This window comes from Notolepis coatsorum (genome assembly GCF_963971535.1).
Source record: "Notolepis coatsorum genome assembly, chromosome: 10".
NCBI classification, from domain to species: Eukaryota; Metazoa; Chordata; class Actinopteri; order Aulopiformes; family Paralepididae; genus Notolepis; species Notolepis coatsorum.
The window spans coordinates 65598450-65615696 of NC_140174.1; the positions used below are offsets into that span (position 1 = coordinate 65598450).

Below are 17247 nucleotides of genomic sequence, written 5' to 3' on the forward strand. Positions count from 1 at the left end.
ACAGAAAAGGATCCAGACAATTTCTTTTCTTTGTTTGAGCGGGTGGCAAATGCAAGAAGGTGGTCTGATGAGGAGTGCACTTTGTTGTTGCAGTGTGTCCTCACAGGAAAGGCACAAGAGGCTTATGCTTCTTTGACTGTAGCAGACAGTAAGATCTATGCGACAGTTAAAACTATAGTGTTGCGTGCATATGAGTTGGTCCCCGAAGCATATCGGCAACGTTTTAGGAATTGGCAAAAGAAGGAGCACCAGACTCATGTTGAATTTGTCCGTGATCTGGTTGTTCAGTTTAATCGGTGGTGTTCGGCGTCAGAGGTTAGAACTTTTCAAGAACTGTCTGATTTAGTAATACTGGAGCAAATAAAAAACGGTGTGCCATATAGTATTGCTACTTACTTGAACGAACGAAAAGTAAAAACTCTGCAGGAAGCAGCAATGTTGGCTGATGAATATAGTTTAATTCATAAACGTACATTTGCCGAAGCTGGTGGTAGTGTGCAGAAGAAAAGATTTTCTCCGCGCATAGAAAGACGTTTTGGGTCAAACGTGGATTTGGTTTATTCCAGGCCTGATAGTTCGTGGAAGGATGATAGTTGTCATTACTGCCAGCGAAAAGGGCACTGGAAAAATGAATGTCCTGCACTTAAAGACAAAGCAAGGTTTTCTGGCAGACCGCAAGTAAAGCCTGCTGCTTTGGCTACACATGTTTCCTTGGTCCAGTTAGCACTCCAAACGGAAAGGCAATCTGTGGTCCATTGTCCTTCTCTGTGTGAGTAAAAAAACAGAGGGGATTATGCAGCATTTATTTCAGAGGGTTACGTGTCCATACCTGGGAAGGAGAAAGTGGCAGTTCGAATATTGAGAGATACTGGCGCACTACATACATTTGTCTGTGACTCTATTCTTCCGTTCACCTCTGATACAGACACCGGAGATGTCATTTTGATGCAGGTATGAATATTATTCCAGTACCGGTAAATAGAATCGAGTTAGTCTGCGGGTTTGTCACTAGAAAAGTGAGGGTAGGAGTGCGCCCAGCTCTGCCTGTGGAAGGGGTTGACGTCATTCTGGGGAATGACCTGGCAGGAGATAGAGTGTGGGCAGAGGCGCCGCCACCGCACGTGGTCACCCAGGTTCCGGCACCCCTTACTTCAAAGTCAAAAGATGAAAGAGTAGAGTCTGAACCTGACAAAGAGTGGTCCCAGCGTGCGCAGTGACTCAAGCGATGGGTCGGTTGAGGGATGAGTCTGCTCAACAAGTAAAAACAGAGGGAAAGGCTGTATTAATACCGGTGCCTCTTGAGTCAATATCTCATAGTGATTTGGTTCTGGAACAAAAATCTGACCTTTCTCTGAAGACTTGTTTTGAGTTGGTGTCTCCTGTGGGGGACATGGAACATGCAGCTCAAGGCTATTTTGAGAAAAATGGTGTCCTGTTGCGAAAGTGGTGTGCATAGGGAGATAACTTTGTGGGTAACCGGATTGTGCAGATTGTGGTGCCTATTAAGTTCAGAGAAGCGGTCATGAAAGCGGTGCATAATGATGTAGCTGGTCATATGGGTGTTCAGAAAACGTACACTCGGATCCTGGATCATTTCTTTTGGCCACGTATGAAAAATGAAGTATCTGCATTCATCAAAACTTGCCACACCTGTCAGCTAACGGGAAAGCCCAATCAGTCAATACGTCCGGCACCACTGTGTCCTATTCCAGCTTTGGACCAGCCTTTTGAGTATTTAGTTATGGATTGTGTAGGTCCGTTGCCGCCCTCAAAGTCTGGTAACCAATATTTGTTGACTTTGATGTGTCAGGTTACCCGCTATCCAGCAGCTTACCCGTGGCATTCTATTACAGCCAAGTCTGTGGTGAAAGCACTGTCTCAGTTCATTTCGGTTTTTGGCATTCCCAAAGTCATACAAACGGATCAAGGTTCCAATTTTCGCTCTCGATTGTTTGCTCAGGTTTTGCAACAGCTTCAGATTAAGCATAACCTGTCATCGGCCTATCATCCCCAAAGTCAAGGTTGTTTAGAACGTTTTCACCAAACCCTTAAGTCCCTTTTGCGTGCTTACTGCACAGAACTTGATCGAGACTGGGAGGAGGGGCTGCCGTGGTTGTTACTGGCTGCGAGGGAGGTGGTTCAGTCCAGCACCGGGTTTAGTCCAAATTATTTTGTTTTTGGGCACTCAGTGTGTGGACCGTTGGCTGTGTTGAAAAATATTGACCAACAGTCTGAGCCACCTCAGAACTTGATGGAATATGTGGATGGTTTTAGGCACAGACTATGTGGCGGGGCAAATGGCAAAACGGAAGTTGAAAAAATCACAAAAGAAAATGAAATCTCTGTTTGACCGTAAAGCAAAACAGCAGCAGTTTAGTCCTGGAGATCAGGTCATGGAGATCAGGTCATGGAGATCAGGTCACCATTTCAGGCACGTTTTGTTGGCCCATGTACGGTTAAGCAGCAGATCTCTGACAATGATTACTTGATCTCAATGCCTAAAGGTAAATCTAGATTGTGTCATATAAATATGCTGAAACCATATTATGAACGTGTATCTTCCCCTGTCTCCACTCAGGTCCCGTGCGTAAAAACGGCACTGTGCGCAAACACAACAGTGTTTTCAGCAGACACAGTGAATGGGGAGGGGGAATGGACAAAAGAGGAGGCTGTGTTACAGGGTCGTTTGAACAACTCTGAGACATTAAAATCATTGCCATTAGTACTTGAGCACTTGGATGAGGGTAAGAAAAATGAATTGGTTGCACTGATAAACAGTTACCCATCATTGTTTACAGATATACTGTCGCAGACGCATCTCATTGAACACGACATTGATGTTGATATGGCTCAACCTATCAAACAACGTTTTTACCGGGTTTCACCGGATAAGGGAGCACAGTTGAAAAAGGAGGTTCAATATATGCTGGACAATGGATTAGCGGAACCCTCAAATTCCAGCTGGGCCTCTCCATGTTTACTGGTGAAAAAACCTGACTCCACTTTTCGGCCATGCACTGATTTCAGGAAAGTCAATAATGTCACTAAACCTGATGTGTTCCCCTTGCCACGCATGGAGGATTGTGTAGACCAGGTAGGCTCAGCCACATTTGTGAGCAAGTTTGACTTACTTAAAGGATACTGGCAGGTCCCATTGTCACCACGGGCCCAGGAGATAAGTGCATTCATTACTCCTAACGGTTTGTATTCTTATAAAGTGATGCCCTTTGGTTTGCGCAATGCTCCGGCCACATTCCAGCGTTTGATGAACCGGGTGGTGGCAGGACTATCTGGTTGTGCCGTCTATTTAGATGATGTTGTCATATTTAGTGACACGTGGGAGGACCATCTGCAGAGGATACAATCCCTCTTTGATAGATTGGTGTGGGCACGGTTAACTGTAAATTTGGCCAAGTGTGAATTTGCCAGAGCCACAGTTACTTACTTGGGGAAGGTGGTGGGGCAGGGGGAGGTTCGACCTGTTGAGGCTAAGGTGGTGGCCATCAACAATTTCCCACCCCCTGTTACAAAGAAAGAGTTGATGCGTTTTCTCGGAATGGTGGGGTACTATAGACGTTTTTGCCAAAACTTCTCTTCAGTGGTAGCGCCCATCACAGATCGTCTACGGTCGAAGGTTAAGTTTGTATGGTCGGAGAAGGCCCAGTGTGCTTTTAGCAATGTAAAGGCTCTTCTATGTTCTTCTCCGGTGTTGGCAGCACCACAGTTTGAGAAGCCTTTCATATTGCAGGTTGATGCCAGTGATGTGGGCGCGGGAGTAGTGTTGCTACAGGCTGATGATGATGTGGGGGTGGAAAGGCCGGTAGGGTTTTTCTCAAAAAAGTTTACGTCATATCAGTTAAATTATTCAGTCATTGAGAAGGAGGCTTTAGCGTTGATTTGGGGATTGCAACATTTTGATGTGTATGTTAGTTCTGGAACACCTTTGGTGGTATACACGGATCACAATCCCCTCACCTTTTTGCGCTCTTTCCAAAACCCCAATCAGCGGTTGATGAGATGGGCCTTATTTTTGCAGCCATATCATTTGGATGTTCGCCATATTAGCACTGAAAACGTGATTGCTGACGCTCTCTCTCACACCTTCTAGGTTTAATGTGAATGATTGATTGTTGTGTTGTTTATTTGTGCTTCTGCTGTCCCTCTGTTCTTCTATACTCTCTCTTAAAATGCTCCTAGGGTTCAAGGTTGTGGAGGAGTGGAGTGCTGTAGGGATGGTGGAACGTAGATTTGGATGTACAGCAAGTAAATGATTAAAATCGGAAGGTGCTGGAGGGATGGTGTTGTAGGGAACAGTTAAATTGTTATGCTTGATATTGTTTTGTTATTAGTATAGAGTGTGCGTTTTGGCGGAGTACCACAGTGTTCTCCGCTCTTAAGGGGGGGATGTGACAACCCCATCCCTCTCCTACAGGTTGACTCAGGGATATACCTGGATATCTCCATTAACCTGTTTGCCATCCACAGACTGGCAATCAGATGCACCTGTGCAGGTGTGTCAGGAGGAGGAGGCACACCTGTGTATAAGGCCTGACTTCTCCATTTGTCTGCTGTCTCTCCTCCAAGCTGGTCCTGACATTTTGTTTGAATTTGGTTTGGTTGTTTCTCATATTATCATTTACACGCACCACACACTGACTCACTCATGCACTCACTACATTACTGATATTACTGATCCATTCATTCTTTAATTTCTTTTGTTTGTACATATTTAAATAGCATAATTAAATTACTCTTAAACTTCAAGTACTTGTGTGGTCTCCCTTGTTTTGTCTGTACCTTGAGTTTGGTTCATGACAGTATATATATTTGTTTTAACCTTTATTTAACACCTGAAAACTGTCCAGTACAACCACAGTGTGATACTGTTGGCCACTGAGCAACTCCACTGGAGCAGTTGGGGGTTACGAGCCAAGCTCAAGGGCACTCCAGCGGTTGGTATTGAGGGACAGGAGAGAGTTATTCATTAATTTCTCCGCCCCGGTTTTGTCCTGCCAGTCCGGGGGATCGAATCGGCGACGTTCCAGTCACAAACCCACTTCTCTATCCTTTACCCCACCACTTTAGGCCACCACTGCCCCAACATATCAGTCGACCACTACAAAAAAGTAAGAGACATTTCTTCGTAGGTGATTGGGATGTCGTCCCAACGTCAATCACCCTGCACAGTCAATCGAAATGTCACCGGTACAAAAAAATCATAGTAGAGAAACATTTCCAGAACCTAAAATCACAAACTGATCTGGCAGTCTGGCATGACGAAATGACAAAAACCACACACGGTGGTTAGATAAAACACGTATGTGACCTCAGGGGACATGTTAGTTTTAAGGAACTGAAACGGTTCTCAAATAATAATATACCGTGCAAATGAGTACAAGGCCTATGTATTTATACATAAAATATGTGAGGACGAAAATGTGCTTGTGTGATCACCAGATGTTAAACGTTTTGGCTCTGCCAACCTCCACTCCGAAAGGGACCGATTACTGTAGATGACCTGTTCCAAAACAAAATACATAATTTACATTTTCTCTATCTGGCTCTTTCCCACTAATAACCCACAGTTTAATCTTAACCTTTTTATGGACATAAATAAATATAATATGGTATAAATAGATATATTTTCTTAGGAGATATAATTATTTTGGAGATAGAATGTTCTCACCTGAAGAGAAACAAATAAGAACAGCTGGTTAAATGTCAACCAAATAGAGTTAGCGTCAACAGATCGTTGACTGGTTGGCTCTGGATAACTCAAACACTAGGGAGCAATTACCTGCTCCAAAAGATTGTGAATTATTTATGGGGTGTGTGTGTGTGCGTGTGTGTGTGTGTGTGTGTGTGTGTGTGTGTGTGTGTGTGTGTGTGTGTGTGTGTGTGTGTGTGTGTGTGTGTGTGTGTTCATGTGCGCGTGTGTGTGTATATGTGTGAGCAAAAGGGCAATACCCACAGGGGTAAAATGTATTTCAGCTTGACATTGGTCTACCCATAACAATACACACACACACACACACACACACACACACACACACACACACACACACACACACACACACACACACACACACACACACACACACACACACACACACACACACACACACACACACACACACACACACACACACACACACACACACACACACAAGGGCCTAAATACCAAGGATACAACTGAACATTTCATCCATGCATACTCTCTCTCTATCTCTCTTTTTTTTTATCTCTCTCTCTCTCTCTCTCTCTCTCTCTCTCTCTCTCTCTCTCTCTCTCTCTATATCTCTCTCTCTCTCTCTCTCTCTCTTTCTTTCTCTCTCTCTCTCTCTCTCTCTCTCTCTCTCTCTCTCTCTCTCTCTCTCTCTCTCTCTCTCTCTCTATATCTCTCTCTCTCTCTCTCTCTCTCTCTCTCTCTCTCTCTCTCTCTCTCTCTCTCTCTCTCTCTCTCTCTCTCTCTCTCTCTCTCTCTATCTCTCTCTATCTCTATCTCTCTATCTCTCTCTCTCACACACGCACACGCACACGCACACGCACACACACACACACACGCACACACACTCATACCAGTGGATCATGTCAGTGGAAGGTTTGTGGAGAAGGTTTGGGGGAGGTAAGAACTGAGGGATGTGAATGGATATAACAAGGGAGCGAGTAAGGGAAGGCAGGATAGTTATTGTGAGAAGAGGGAGGGAAGGAATGATAGTTATTGTGAGAAGAGGGAGGGGTGGAAGGATAGGTGCTAATGAGAGGTTTTCAACATCACAACAGCAACAAGAACAACCCTATTTAAAGACGAACTAAACCCATGGTCATTTTGGTGCCCTAGTGGTTGAAGTGTTTCACATCCCTGCACACTCTGCCCCGCCCACTCTTTGATGTCATTTTACGGAAACAGACATTAACCTCTCATCAGTTGAGCAGGTAGACGGAAGAGGAGCAGTGTCAGCATGCTCTACTAGATTGCATACCTACTGGAACAGCACATAATACATGATACAGTCTCGATTCATGTAATGCTGTGCGGAACCTAAACTCTTTCATCTGGGCCATACCCAAGACTTCTCGGGTTTCAAATCCCACCGTTAAGCTCCAACCCCAAGATTTCTCGGGTTTAGATCCTTTTTCCTTTTTTATCGATTTTCCTATTCAAAACAGTCGCACGGACCTTGGTGACTCATCTGAGCAGGGCTCTACAGTGCGAGCATTTAACTTGTGCGAACCGGAAAAATCATTTAGGAGCACAGTGTGCAAGTAATGATTTTGGGTAGTGGGCGTGTCAAAGCGCAATTGTCATTTCATAATATACACAGAGCAGTGCAGACCTTCAATTTGAGAAGCTACAGGTATGACATCTAGCTATTCAGCCCTGCGTTTAACTAGGGTGACCAAATGTCCTCTTTTGCCCGGACATGTCCTCTTTTCACGCCCTGTCCGGGGCGTCCGGGGGGGGTTTTATAAATTTATGGAAATGTCCGGGTTTCATTGTTTTTCAGTTTCAGTTTCAGTTTCACGGCCCTTTGCGAGCATCTGAAGGCTCTGCACTGCATTTTTCGCGGAACATATAAATTACAGAATTAAAGCGCCACTTGTTGCCGTTCGAATGCCATCTGAATCGCCAAAATCCGTGCCTCGGTTCTCAAGTTACATGCCGATATGTCAGGTGTGCGATTTTTTACCCGCCGCGCCAGATTATCACCCGTGTAGCCTTTTTCGTGTAGCGTGTAGCCTTTTTCCAATGCGTCCGCGTTTCCGGGTTCCCGTTTTGCGCTCTGATTGGCCGCTGACCTACGCTAGTACGCCCCCCTCGCTATGAGCGTAGCAGGAGGACGGACGCTGAAATCGAACAGCTGTTAGCGCGATAGCCGCCGTTCTTGAAACCTAACAATGCCCGATCTAAACTGGTTCTCTCCTCTTTGTCCTCTCAAGTATTCTCTCTCGCTCTCTCTCTCTCTCTCTCTCTCTCTCTCTCTCTCTCTCTCTCTCTCTCTCTCTCTCTCTCTCTCTCTCTCCGCTGTTTCTATGTGTAAGGAAAACTCTGCAAGCAATGGTCTAAACACACCTCGTTGTGGTTACAAATCTCTCTCTATCTCTCTCTCTATCTCTCTCTCTCTCTCTCTATATCTCTCTCTCTCTCTCTCTCTATCTCTCTCTCTCTCTCTCTCTCTCTCTCTCTCTCTCTCCGCTGTTTCTATGTGTAAGAAAAACTCTGTGAGCAATGGTCTAAACGCACCTCATCGCGGTAAAACTCTCTCTTTCTCTCCCTGCTGTTTCTATGTGTTAGGAAAATTCCGAGAGCAATGGTCTCAACTAGAGCTGCCGCAATAACCGCATTACCGCGGTATCGCTGTTGCATCACGCTCACCGCAGAGTTAGGCTGAATACCGCGTCACCGCTGTTTTTTATCATAATAATAAAGTTGGCTTGCGGCTCTGCAGATATACCCTACTCGGTTCCAAGCGACCCTATTGGTCCAGCCTGGCTCTGCGGCTCTGCAGATACCCCCTACTCGACGCCTCTGAACGAAAACAGAACGCCGCCATCTTTACTGCCTCGCTAAGGATGCATTTCATTCAGGATTTGTTTGCGACAGAACCAAGTGCAATAAACAAAAAAGAATGGATTCACTGTGTATTCTGCCTTATTTATTGATGAAACAAAACCGACATCAACCCAATTTACCACCGAGCGGAGAGTTTAGTGTCACAACAAGATCGCTGATGTGTTAAGTTTGTTGTTGTTATCCGATATACACGAGAGGTAACGTTAAACCCGGGTTTGCTTGGTAGAATACACAATGAGAGGTAACGTTAACTTTGGCAGAATAGACGCAACGAGAGTCTGGTTAATGTTGTTATTGATTGATTGATTGAAACTGTGTTAAACTCTGGCTTGCTGCAAGCCCTCGGACATCTATGCCCACGGAGCTTTCAGTGTACACAAGCGAGCGGCGGCGGCCCCGCCTGCATCCCCATTCCTGGCTGCAGTGGAAAAGGAACGAAGTACCAGGTGCCTAAAGCGGGTCGAGTCGAGTAGGTAATATGCAGTGGAAAAGCGCCATTAGACTAGAGGCAGGCTATAAGAGTAGACTACTAAAAAAAAAAAAATGCATTTGTGCTCAGCGAACCTACCCTGGGTAAATAAAGGTTAACATTAACACTTTAACTACCGAAAACGTGTTTAGGCGTCTTTCCTAGCCATGCTCAAGTTGCAGAGGACGCCGTAACTCGTCTTTAATATCAATATTTCAAAAATCTGTGATCGAAATCATATTTTTCCTCCACAGCCCTGAGACACAGTGCTGGTCTCCTCTCAACCCTCTAGCGGTTCAAGAGCGCCATCTGGTGGCCGATCGGCAGATCGCCCAACAGGAAGTCACCCTTTGAACCGGTAGTACTCATCCAAATGTGGTCCGGCCACTCTCTATAGCTCCCGCGACTCCATCTTGAAACACTGGATAATAGATCGCTCGCCCTAACTCAATAAACAACGTTATTTGGACGTATATACTATTATACAACCTGGAAATGGATCGGATATTTCTACATCCCATAATAGGAATATTTCAGTTCCACGCTCATCGTCCAGCGGCGCGAGGAAGCCACGGTAAGATTCAGCATTATTCTCTAACGTCTTCTTTACTAACTGCTATGATGAACATATGACCCACATTAGATGAATGGTATAACGTTGCCCACGGAATTATAAACGCCCCCTCGCCCATCCGGTCAACATCAGATGACGTGTAGTAACTTCTAGAAGTACCTCCAGTTGAAATTTATTATCTGGCACAGATCGCTATCAAACTGTATTTCATCATCAATATAATGCATTTGGAGCTATAAATCACGTTCTGGAGAAAGCTGCAGAAAAAGATAAAAACATACTTATACTTTAGACCATATTTTAGTATGAATATGTGAATGAAAAAGTTTAACGTTCATACACCCTGAACAATACATATAGGACATTGAATGGGCCCTAATAATGGCAATCTAGCAATAGAATTTAAAAAGTTATAGCCCTGCAAAGAAGGGGAACTTCTCCATAGACAAATAGAGCTGGCAAGGGATGGTATATCATGAATTTAACCTTCGGCTAGAGCTGCCGCGGTATTGATATTTTCCTTACCGCACGAATTTGCGAAATATTTCCTACCGCCGCGGTATTTACCGCACAGTGCGCACAAAAAAAAAAAAAGTTTGAATGCATTTTTTATTTTTTTAGTAGTCTACTCTTATAGCCTGCCTCTAGTCTAATGGCGCTTTTCCATTGCATAGTACCTACTCGACTCGACCCGCTTTAGGCACCTGGTACTTCGTTCCTTTTCCACTGCAGCCAGGTACTACTCCGTTTGTCTCCGGGTGGGGATGCAGGCGGTGCCGCTCGCTTGTGTACACTGAAAGCTCCGTGGGCATAGATGTCCGAGGGCTTGCAGCAAGCCAGAGTTTAACACAGTTTCAATCAATCAATCAATCAATAACAACATTAACCAGACTCTCGTTGCGTCTATTCTGCCAAAGCTAACGTTACCTCTCATTGTGTATTCTACCAAGCAAACCCGGGTTTAACGTTACCTCTCGTGTATATCGGCTGACTGTAGTATTAGGCTAATAACAACAACAAACTTAACACATCAGCGATCTTGTTGTGACACTGAACTCTCCGCTCGGTGGTAAATTGGGTTGATGTCGGTTTTGTTTCATCAATAAATAAGGCAGAATACACAGTGAATCCATTCTTTTTTGTTTATTGCACCTGGTTCTGTCGCAAACAAATCCTGAATGAAATGCATCCTTAGCGAGGCAGTAAAGATGGCGGCGTTCTGTTTTCGTTCAGAGGCTACAAAGTGTGACGCGTCTCTCTTCTGACCAGTCAGTGGTCTGCAATGTTTCACTGACTTTTCTGGTACCACTTCTACCCAATAGGGTCGCTTGGAACCGAGTAGGGTATATCTGCAGAGCCGCAAGCCGCAAGCCAACTTTATTATTATGATAAAAAACAGCGGTGACGCGGTATTCAGCCTAACTCTGCGGTGAGCGTGATGCAACAGCGATACCGCGGTAATGCGGTTATCGCGGCAGCTCTACCTTCGGCAGTTAAAGTGTTAATAAAAAAAAATTATCAAACTTTTTTATTTTCCTTTTTCCAACAACATGAATCAAGACAACACAATACAGTAACAACACCAGCAAACAAGACATCAAGGGACACAAATAATAATAACAACAACAATAACGACAATGACAAGACCTTCAATCATATTAGACCACCTGAGCACCCATCATCTCCAGCACCGACCACCGAGGTCCCCAACCCGTGAGGACCCCGAATACCGAGCCCCAGCGACCCAGAGCATCCTGCCTCTTTGACACTCTGACTCACCGAGACCCTGAATCAGGGGCCCCCACCGGTCCGGGCCGCAACCACAACAAACCACCTCAAGGGGCCCAAACAGCCCTCCCCAATTGAACATAGATTAGAAATAAAAGTAATAAAAATGTATTTTAAATAAAATTAAACTGCCCGCCCCCAACAGCATCCCCCCCCCCCCCCCCGGGGTAGGCCTGATTGGCCCCGACAGGCACGTGACCCACCGCGGCAGCCTCGCGACGCGGCAACGAGGCTGCTGTGGTTCACAGGCGCTTTCCGCCTTCAACGACAGGCACGTGACCCACCGCGGCAGCCTCGCGACGCGGCAACGAGGCTGCTGTGGTTCACAGGCGCTTTCCGCCTTCAACGCCGCCCGCAGCATTAGGCAGGAGTTCGCGGCGCCTTTCACATCGCAGTCATCAGTCATAATAATAATGGTGCCGCTCTATACAGTGATAATATTAATCACTGTTCAACGTTGAAGTAAGTGCTGTATTTTATTTCACATCAAGCAAGATTCACTTTGTAATCGCGCCGCTCTCTGCTGTATTTTATTTCACATCAAGCAAGATTCACTTTGTCACAAGTGCTATCGCAGTCATCAGTCATAATAATCGCGCCGCTCTCTACAGTGATAATATTAATCACTGTTCAACGTTGAAGTAAGTGCTGTATTTTAAGCAACACAGCCTGAGCGCGTCGGTGGCTTTGAACACTAGTGGGGCAAAAAAACATTGAAGCTCATAGTGTAACGGTAAAAGTTTTTTTTTTTATCTTACCCTGAGAGTCCACATTACAGTTCTACGTTTGTTTTGATGTGAAAAGTGATGCTGCACTTAGCACTGACTGAGAAAGTACAAATACAGTTCTACTTTTGTTTTGATGTGAAAATGATGCTGCTCTTAGCACTGACTGCACTTAGCACTGACTGCACTTAGCACTGTCTGAGAAAGTACACATTACAGTTCTACTTTATAAAATGCTAATTGTAAATATATTTGTCAATGTTAATAATATGAGAAAGTCCACATTACAGTTCTACTTGATGCTGCATAAGGCGTCTGCACTTTTAATGTTGGACCAAAGCAGCGCATGTAATTAGAATACAGGCAAATAAAAGTCATTTAGTTTAAAGTACAATCTTGGCTGTCTTTTTCTCTCAACGCTTCAATGCGTAGATCTTGCCTTCACCAAAAAAAAAAAGTGATCTTGAGCTTAAAAAGGTTGGTGACCACTGCAGTAGAGGTACGCCTTACTGTAAATTGTACCTCATCCCATTTCTGCTTTGCACTATAGCGTATTGTATATTGTATGGTACAGTAACGGTCTCTGGAGCGCAACAGTAAGAAGCATTTGCACTGCAACACATACACCTTACTGTAAATTGTACCTCATCCCATTTCTGCTTTGCACTATAGCGTATTGTATATTGTATGTGTAGCTGGTCTAACTCAGTTACTTCTATTCTGCATCGAACGCTGTACATATGTCTCTATACTATTTTATTTAATACAACAATGTATGCCTTTCAAATGTTAAATGATAAATGATTGCATGACTGCCGACTGCGGCGTGACGCTGTACATATGTCTCTATACTATTTTATTTCATACAACAATGTATGCCTTTCAAATGTTAAATGATAAATGATTGCATGACTGCCGACTGCGGCGCGATTATTATGACTGATGACTGCGATCGCGACGCTGTACATATGTCTCTATACTATTTTATTTCATACAACAATGTATGCCTTTCAAATGTTAAATGATAAATGATTGCATGACTGCCGACTGCGGCGCGATTATTATGACTGATGACTGCGATCGCGACGCTGTACATATGTCTCTATACTATTTTATTTCATACAACAATGTATCCCTTTCAAATGTTAAATGATAAATGATTGCATGACTGCCGACTGCGGCGCGATTATTATGACTGATGACTGCGATGTGAAAGGCGCCGCGAACTCCTGCCTAATGCTGCGGGCGGCGTTGAAGGCGGAAAGCGCCTGTGAACCACAGCAGCCTCGTTGCCGCGTCGCGAGGCTGCCGCGGGGCGTGGCCGCGGCGGGTCACGTGCCTGTTGGGGCCAATCAGGCCTACCCCGGAAATAGCTACAGTTGCGGAACAGCTACAGGCCTCCCCCCCCCCCCAACCCATCCCAGGACCTTAACAGGAGTTCCATACATAACATAGTAATCCGTATTAAGCTATATGCGCTATTTTAACTTAGCAGAAGCAGCAGATTGCAATGTTAGACTCATTTACCCCTATAACACGTGCCGTGGATATCTCCAGGTAGATCACATCGAGATAAGTAAGAATCCATACCTTCGGGCAGAGTTTGTCTGGGTGTATCCAACGTGAGGTAATAAAAATTTTTGCGGCTGTGAGGCCGGCTAAAATGAGTCTTTTCACATGTGTAGAGGTCGGTAATTGAGAAACGTCATTCAATAACAATACAGAAGGAGAAACAGGTATGGTCAGAGAGAAAATATCTGAGAGTTGAGAGGTAACATTTTCCCAAAAGAGCTCAACAGGAGGACATTCCCAGACATATGCATAAATGTTCCGGTGGCATCGTTTGGACATAAGGTAAATCGAGAGTCAGGTCTGAGACCCATTAGATTCAATCGTCTAGGGGTCAAATAAGTCTGTTGGTGATCTGGGTTGCGTGAGGATAGCCGAACATTTTCCCAGACTGCATCCCAATCAAAATCTACATCCAACATCCTTTCTCCAAATCGTATCCAGGGGGAGGTCTTTATACGAGGACATAAGTAAATGGCGATAAAAGTCAGAAACGAAGTCTCTCGACGTCTCTTTGTCATAAAATAATTTGTGAAAACGGTGACGCTCTAGTGGAACGTCCCATGGAATGCCATGAGCCTTCAGAGCTGCTCTTATTTGTGAATAAAAGAAAAAGGAGGTTCCGTTGGATAGATCCTGGAAAGAACGGAGACCAGAGTTATCAAAGATATCCCCCAACGTGTGGATGCCTTTCTTTTCCCATCTAGGGTACCTAATAGGTTGTTGTCCAATAAGGAGTAAATTGTTATTAAATAGAGGGGAACGTGTGTGCCATTGATGGCGGTTAGTACACACTTTCTGGGTGTCACGCCAAGTCTGGATCACATGTGTGATAAAAGGTCACAATTTGCATTGCTTAATTGAAATGTTGGTATACACAATATCCTGAAGTCTATATGGGGACACCATCTTCTCCTCCAATGGTCGCCAGGACACGGCTGCTTGAGCGTCAAACCAAGTGATCAGAGGTCTCAAAGAGAAAGCTTTAAAATAATATTTAAAGTCTGGAAATCCTAAGCCCCCATCGAGTTTACTCCTCTGGGCAGTGGATCTCTTTAAGCGCGGGCGTTTGTTGTTCCAGACGAATTTATATGAGGCAGAGTGCAATTTCTGCCAGTAACCAACAGGAGGAGGTAACGGGATCATGGAGCTGATAAAGTAAATTCTGGGTAAAATATTAATTTTAATTATTGACGCAGGGGCCTGTAATAATTTTTTTTATTTGGACCATCTGTTGAAGTCATTCGTAATCCTGTCACCCAAGCTGGAGTAATTATACCTTACCGTCTGGCTAATAGTGGGGAATATTTCAATCCAGAGACATTTAAAGTGCTCCACCATAAGTATGTTTGCAGGTAGGATGGTAGCCTTTGCAGGCTCATTAAGTGGAAGAAAAGCAGATTTTGGCCTGTTGATCTTAAAGCCAGATAGGCTGCCAAACTCATCTTTCACGCTGAGAAGATGAGGTAGAGAGACGGCGGGATTCTGCATAAATAGGAGTACATCATCTGCGTATAAGCGATGTGTATAAGGTGATGTGTGCCCTGAATTGAAACAGGAGATATAATTTGGGATTGCCTTATGTATTGAGCTAGAGGTTCGAGGGATAAGGCGAAAAGTCCGGGACTAAGAGGATAACCTTGTCTAGAAGAGCGCGAGACAGAGAAGAGTGGCAAGCAGAACTTTCCCGTTAAGATCATGGCCGAAGGCCCTGTGTAGAGAACTTTGATCATTTGAATGAAACCCTCACCCAATCCCATCCTTCTAAGAACTACCCACAAATAAGACCACTCCAATCTGTCAAAGGCCTTCATTGCGTCCAAGGCCATGATGGTTTTTGGTGGTTTTACCCAAAGGTAGTCGATAGAAACACCCACGTCAGGTGTACAGTAGCTGGGGACTCTGTGATTTATTCTGTTTACCCCCTATGGATTTTAAGCCTTCTAAATAAAATAAAGACGTATCTATTTGTTGTGTTGTGTGTTTGCTTGGTTTCTCACATAGCCCTGTTCTGGACTGGTTTATTACACTGGTGGCAGAACGTGGGGATTAGCCATAAGAGGCCGATAACACACAACCCTCAGCGAGCAGTACATCATCTCAGTCTAACCACAACACCTGCACTAAATCAGTACATCATCTCAGTCTAACCACAACACCTGCACTAAATCAGTACATCAGCTCAGTCTAACCACACACCTGCACTAAATCAATACATCAGCTCAGTCTAAGCTGAGCTGACTACACTGTGACCTAGCTGAGTAAAGTAAGTTAGTACCCAATCCATTGTATATTTTGGTAATTGTTTGGTCTCTGAATCAATCAGCTCAGTTCACCCCATAGGGTTTGGCTTGAGCAGCCTGTGCTAATTAGTCCAATCAGTCAGAGACCAGCCCCCTACAGGTGTGGGACAATATTCATTAGGGATGTAAGTGTAGTTTATCCAAGTGCCAGCAGAGCGCCGGCGACCGACTAAGACAGACAAAGACTTGGAGTTTTCCTGCTGGAGTTCTCCGAGGAGGCAACCGAGTACATTCGAGTATCTACTGCCCCTCACTTGCCCTCCTCCAGCAGGCCACTCTTTTGTACCTGCATTTTCTAGTCTTGCCTTGTTAGCTTGTCAACTAGCTCAACCTACTGGTTTTAGCTCTTTAGCTAAACCTTCAATTGGCTTCATACACATAGCCTTTAGCAGTTGATCCATAGTACTTCGTATTTTTATTTGTTCCAGGTCTACCTGGTGTAAGCATGGCTCTGTGTTCTGTCTATCCCTCTCTCCTAGAAAGGTTAACTCGGTTAGAGAGTCGTGTCCTTGAACTTGAGTCAGGAAAACAGTCAGCTTTAGACGTCTCGGACACTAGGCTTTTCTAAGGAGCCTCTAGCGAGGTCTTCTTGTCTGGAGAGTCCCAGACATAGTGCTCAGGACAAGGTATTTGCGCCCAATACGGAGCGGCAGTGTAACCGCTTGGCCTCTGCCTCAACAGCACCTGCTCCGCAACATGATTTTACACGTGCTGCGGGTTCCGGTCCCAGTACGCAGCGGCCTCCACTGAAACCCTGTCTTCCTGTCCTTGTGATTGGCGACTCCATCACCCGGCATATTAAGCTAGGCAAGCCAGCCGAGATCAAATGTTTTGGGGGAGCCAGAGCTACCGACATTGAAGCCAACCTGAGATTTCTGGCGAATAGCATAGTCAAGGGAAAAGTTAACCCACATCTCACACCCACTGAAGATAAATTCGACCATATTGTTATACACGTCGGAAATAATGACTGTAGGATGAAAGTCTCTGAGGTCACAAAGATCAACATAGGCTTTCTGACCTCGCCAGAAAGATGAGTGGGCATCGAGTAATCTTCTCTGGCCCCCTGCCTGTAAACCGGCATGATGATGAGTTCATGAGTAGGACAGCTTCTCTACACCGATGGCTGGAAAAATACTGTAAAGAACAGGGCTTAGGGTTCGTGGATAACTGGTCCTCTTTCTGGGGGCGCCCTGGCTTGCTGAGAAAGGACGGCATGCATCCTAACATGCAAGGCGCCTCTC

The 17247-nt window shown here is 44.9% G+C and overlaps 1 protein-coding gene across 1 annotated transcript in view; it reads right to left on the reverse strand.

Moving 5' to 3' along the window:
* pcdh15b (protocadherin-related 15b) overlaps nucleotides 1-17247 on the reverse strand; it is a gene marked incomplete at both ends in the record, with an annotated part of 695468 nt that overhangs the window by 651753 nt on the left and 26468 nt on the right.